Consider the following 6,000-nt stretch of genomic DNA (forward strand, 5'->3'; position numbering starts at 1 on the left):
CATCAGCTCACTCTGCTATCATACTGACTTTAGAGCAGGGATATTCGACTAAATTGTTTATGGGGGAAAGTAAAAGACCGGGGGACCAGACTTCTCCCTCACTATTAGTCTTACTTTGTAAATTCCAGAGAAGCAGGGTCCTACAGTCATTAGATTTTGGTCTATTTTGTCAGAGCTGCAGGAGTGCTGAGCTTTTTTTAAGGACCTTCTGCAAAAAAAAACTATTCAAAGGTCATCTATGACAATCACAACAGTCAAGTGTTTTTAAAAATCTGCTGCAAAAATGTGAGTGAGCTGAAATCGTCGGCCATCAGTTAAATAGCCCAAATAATGAAAAAGAGAGGAGCTCAAATGGAACGTTGAACAACACCACTAGTTTACATGGTTTAACAACCAGCACAATTCCAAAATGTTTTACCTCCCGTCTTTGTGCTCCCCCAGACACACAACACTTCATCATTCTCCGCCAACCTGCTTTCAGGCACGGACGGTGTGTTTGTGATCGTGGGAAAAGTTAACATCAAATCAAAACCACATGAACATAAAACATACCACAAGAAGATAGTTACAGTATGAATTGATATGTATAGCCTATTATGTGTGCATTATTGACTTGTGATCCACCGAAAAGTCCGCCAGCGAAAAAAGGCTTTGATCACCGAAAACAGCTCTGCCGAAACCATATGTTAATAAGACGCATGCGATTGTCTGGAGCGTCGTCAGCATGTCTGCGATGTGGACGTAGCTTTAATGTATCCCAAATATACCTGCGGACAGCAATCTACAAAATGCAAATATTAAAAGGACAGTGGAGGCTTTTCAGGAGCGAAAGTCCAACTGGAGCAGCAGTGCCAAGCAAGTGTGACATGCTCGCTGCAGCTTGCTTTTCATTGGGGACAACGAGGGAGAGAAGTACAGTCTCTAAACACAAGTATAGTCTCTAATAACACCAGAAAAAGATTATTGATGTGTTGCCAGTCATTTTTAATAAAATAGATAGGCTCCAGCGCCCTCCGCGACCCCTAAGGGAAAAGCGGTATAAAATGGATGGATGGATAGTCAAATTAAGTCACTAGACACTTGAAAAAGTATTAACAAAGTACATTGTACAATAAGCAGCAACAATTGAAAATATGACAAAACAATATACAATTGTATGTTAATACTAATTAATAACACGTTTGTTTTTTAATGTAAGTATACATTTTTTGAGCTTTTAAAAGAAAATCCTATCATCATAGCACATTATCCAAATTATTCTATGACATCATGGTGACCACGCCGCTAACCATGCCCCCACTGCCACAGGTATCTTGAAAATCGAGTGGAAACCCTAGTATAACTAAAGAAGTTACAGTAACACCTTAGTTACATAAATCGCATTACAAAAAACATTAAAACAACTGCCAAAGAGGAGAGGACTTAAATGATATGTAAATCATACATTTGGACCTAGTGTTTTATGTTTGCTAGCAAAGTTAAAATATCAATGCAAGGATCTGCCAATGTGTTTACAGAGATCCAAGTTCCTCCATACAACAGGGGCACTCTCTTGTTTTTAAGAATTCGCTGCAGAATTGTTTGTCTCCCAAGTTTTTAATTGAACTCCGGGGCTGTTATGGTGTCATTCCCAAGCCGGATTTGACCCCCAGGCCACCAGTTGAATAGCTCTGCCTTAGAGTATCCTCAACCCTATTCACGTTACCAATTCCCACTTACTTATGCCCTCGGCCAATCAGACTCTTGCACCAATTGAGCCTCAAAAGAAACAAATTGAGCTTTACTTTTGAGTACTCTTAACTCCTACCTATGACAAAACTGAGTCTGAATGTGCCGTATTGCGTCAGAAATGGGGTCACAAGGTGATTGGTGCCAATTTTGACAGCAATGGCAATAAAGTAAGGTGGAGCACAATTTTCTTAACCTGTTAATCCTTTATTCATTTTTTGTTGTTGTTCCATCAGTGCTATAAGGGAGAAAAAATATGTTATATTCCTATACTAAATTGATAATTGTAGCCAAACGCTAGCTCATTACTTATGTTCGTAATCTCTTTACGGAGCTTAAATAAGAGCACTTTCTTTTTATTAATGCTCACACTCACACTCTAGGGATGCAACGATTAACAGGTTTTACTATTAACCGTAGTTAAAAACATCACCGTTATTTAATCACAAAGGCTCCTCTACATTGAATGTTTCAGTCCTCCTTATGCGGACATTATGCTGGTACGTTATTTTTGGCACAACCTGCATGGAACAATAAAGTAACATTAGCGTTGTACGCGCTGACATGCACGTATCGAGAGACACACATTTTCAAAATCAGCTTAAAAATTGCAGCAGGACAAAGCGGCGAACTGTTCCCACCCAAAGAAAAGCGAAAGTTGGCAGACTGGGAACATTTGGGTATTTAATATATTACCAGGGAGTCATTGAAGACGATGGCTCACCCATTATAGTGCAGCATTTTCAGGATCACCACCCAGCTTTACACGCCAAAGTAAAGGCAAGACATAGTAACTGAGTTCAGTTATGTTTGTGGCAAGTTACCTAATGAAGAAATGACTTAAAGCATACAATCAGTAGCTTAGTGTTGAGTCCGTTCAGTGTAAACAAACAGCAACAGGTACTTCATTCAGTGACCATTTAATGTTAGAGATTGTTTCTTCCTTTCTGTGGTGAATAAACATCTATTTATACATTGTAATTTAGTATAGAAAGTGTAAAACACTAAAATAACACCAGTAGCTTGTAGAATAACAGCACTGTACCGTGGGTTCAAATTAAGTGTATTCCAGTTATTGACACGTTATTAACACTTTAATTTCTTTAAAAGGAATAAATAGGCATGGATGACCGTTAATGACGATACCAATAACAATCTTGAATTTATTACACAAGTGGGTAACATTTTCCCCTGGGGGAACAATAAGGTTAACCTTATTAATTGTATTACCAATACAATTAATGCATTTATCTACTAATAATCATACTTTTTGATTATATTTATTATTTTGTACTGTTATAATAGTTATAATATTTGATTACTGTTTTCCGACTATAATAAATAACATCAAAATCTAAAATTAATGATTTTGTAAATTTTTTGTTGTGAAATTAATCAAGGCATTTACTCAGGCTACAATCGTACAGTCAAAATCTATGATCATTGTATCCCTAACATACTCTAAATTTACTTTCACAACAGTGTACTAATATTACATGGTATTGTGAAAAACTAATAGTCTGTATCTAAATAGACCTTTGTTCTTCCTATTTTTTTTTTTCAGTATAAAGGGGCCTTAACTGCCAACATCCTCTTTTCCACCACATAAAACAGAAGAGTTTATGTTAAAAGCTTTGGTAATCTTTTACCTACCTGACCTCTAAAAAGATGTGCATTAAAAATGTAAATACAAAAACAATAATAAAAAGGGGTCAACAACTTTCAAGTAGGGTTGGACAATTAATCAAATTTTGATTTTCATGGCTTCCCACAATCATAAAAATATTATAATTGGGAAAAAAACAATAAATAGGCGGCGCAACATGCATGCAAACTCCAGAGCTTTTAACAATGAAACAGATAAGGCGCAAATTAGTAAATTTTTTTTTTAAAAAGAGCATATCTACTAGACGTTTGGGATCTCACCATGGTTGCTACTTTTGTTTTTGACACAGCACTAGTATGACTAATCAATAATCACTCAATTCAACAAAAAAAGTAAGGCATATGATATCCGTGTTCACGTAACCGTGGATGGAATCACAGAAATGGCCAAAAAACGGAATCCGCTGTTAAAAGCAGAATATCACGGAAATTGACATAAATGTAAGTGACTGTCATTGTCATTCAGTTAACAAACATTTTATAAAAATGTTAATGACACAAAAAGCACACACTCCACGGTGGTAAAATAGGTGTAGAAAGTATAAAAAGACAGAATTCCAAAGAATTAAAAGAATTAGATTGCTATTGTTATTTTAATTTATTGTTGTTTCTCTTATTATTTGCTTACTTGTTGTGGTTTATTTGTTACTAATCTATATCTATTATTCTTTGAAGTTATATTTAAAGTTGATTTTTGGGGTACATAAATGACTTTCAATTTATTATATTGAATAATTGTGTTAATAATTTTATTTCAATATCAATCAAAAAAATATCATTATTACCATAATCGTCCAGCGCTACTCTCTCCTATGCATTAGTAAACAATCTTACTAAATGCCATTGCAGCAATACTAGCAATGAAGTCAATAGTGTGTTTGACATTAACGAAAAAAAGTAACAAAGTGAGAAATGGCAAAAACGTAATATCGGTAATACACTCTTGATTCCTTTTTTATACTATGGATTGAAAGCTGTTTTTTTTACTCTATGAACCTGTGTAAGTGTAACACAATATACATAACATAACTGCCTACCTCAAATTGACTTTGTCTTCAGTTGTGCAGAAAAAGATAGTCCAGAAAAGTCATTTCAGACAGCAATTTACAAAAAAATGAAAATTCCTTTTAGTGGTGCGGATGGTGTGAGAAATGTGATACGCAATGTGTTTCTAAAGTTGTGATGCTGTGTGACGTTTGAAAGGTGAAATATCTTGTGCTGAGCGTCTGCTTTAAACTGATAAGTTGAACCCTGTTTTGGAATAGATGCCCAAAGCTTATCTCAAGTCTCCACAGTATGTGCTCAAAAACACACTCATGTTTAATATTGTCAAAGGACATACAGTAAGCCTACTTTAAAGTACCAGTAGAGTAGAAAAAAAAATTGACATTATATGCTTAATTGTTAGGGCTGCGAATCTTTGGGTGTCCCACGATTCGATTCAATATCGATTCTTGGGTTCACGATTCGATTATAAATCGATTTTTTTTTTCGATTCAACGCGATTCTCGATTCAAAAACGATATATTCCCGATTCAAAACGATTCTCTATTCATTCAATACATAGGATTTCAGCAGGATCTACCCCAGTCTGCTGACATGCAAGCAGAGTAGTAGATTTTTGTAAAAAGCTTTTATAATTGTAAAGGACAAAGTTTTATCAACTGATTGCAATAATGTAAATTTGTTTTAACTATTAAATTAACCAAAAATATGACTTATTTTATCTTTGTGAAAATATTGGACACAGTGTGTTGTCAAGCTTATGAGATGCGATGCAAGTGTAAGCCACTGTGACACTATTGTTCTTTTTTCTTTTTTTTCTTTCTTTTTATAAATGTCTAATGATAATGTCAATGAGGGATTTTTAATCACTGCTATGTTGAAATTGTAACTAATATTGATACTGTTGTTGATAATATTCATTTTTGTTTCACTACTTTTGGTTTGTTCTGTGTTGTGTTTGTGTCTCCTCTCAATTGTTCTGTTTATTGCTGGGTCGGGTTTGGTTTTGGAATTGGTTTGCATTGTTATGGTATTGCTTTGTATTATTTTGTTGGATTGATTAATTAAAAAATAATAATAATAAAATAAAAAAATAAATACAAAAAATAAAATAAAAATAAAAATCGATTTTTGAAAAATGTTAATCGAAACTGAATCGTACAACGTGAGAATCGCGATTTGAATTCGAATCAATTTTTCCCCACACCCCTATTAATTATGTTTCATTGTGACTGCGTGGATTACCTCCGGGTACTTCGGTGTCCTCCCACCTCCAAAGACATGCACCTGGGGATAGGTTGATTGGCAACACTAAATTGGCCCTAGTGTGTGAATGTGAGTGTGAATGTTGTCAATTTGCGATGAGGTGGCGACTTGTCCAGGGTGTACCCCGCCTACCGCCCGAATGCAGCTAAAATAGGCTCCAGCACCCCCCGCGACCCCAAACGGGACAAGCGGTAGAAAATGGATGGATGGATGTACACATTAAACAATTTTACTTACAATCCGCAATTATGTGAAAATACCATCTAAACGTCACAAAATGCCACAAATTCAGTTCGCTATTTTGAATATTCCGCTCCAAATATCTTCTGCAACTTC

This window comes from Entelurus aequoreus, linkage group LG05 (assembly GCF_033978785.1).
Source record: "Entelurus aequoreus isolate RoL-2023_Sb linkage group LG05, RoL_Eaeq_v1.1, whole genome shotgun sequence".
In the NCBI taxonomy this organism is placed as follows: Eukaryota; Metazoa; Chordata; class Actinopteri; order Syngnathiformes; family Syngnathidae; genus Entelurus; species Entelurus aequoreus.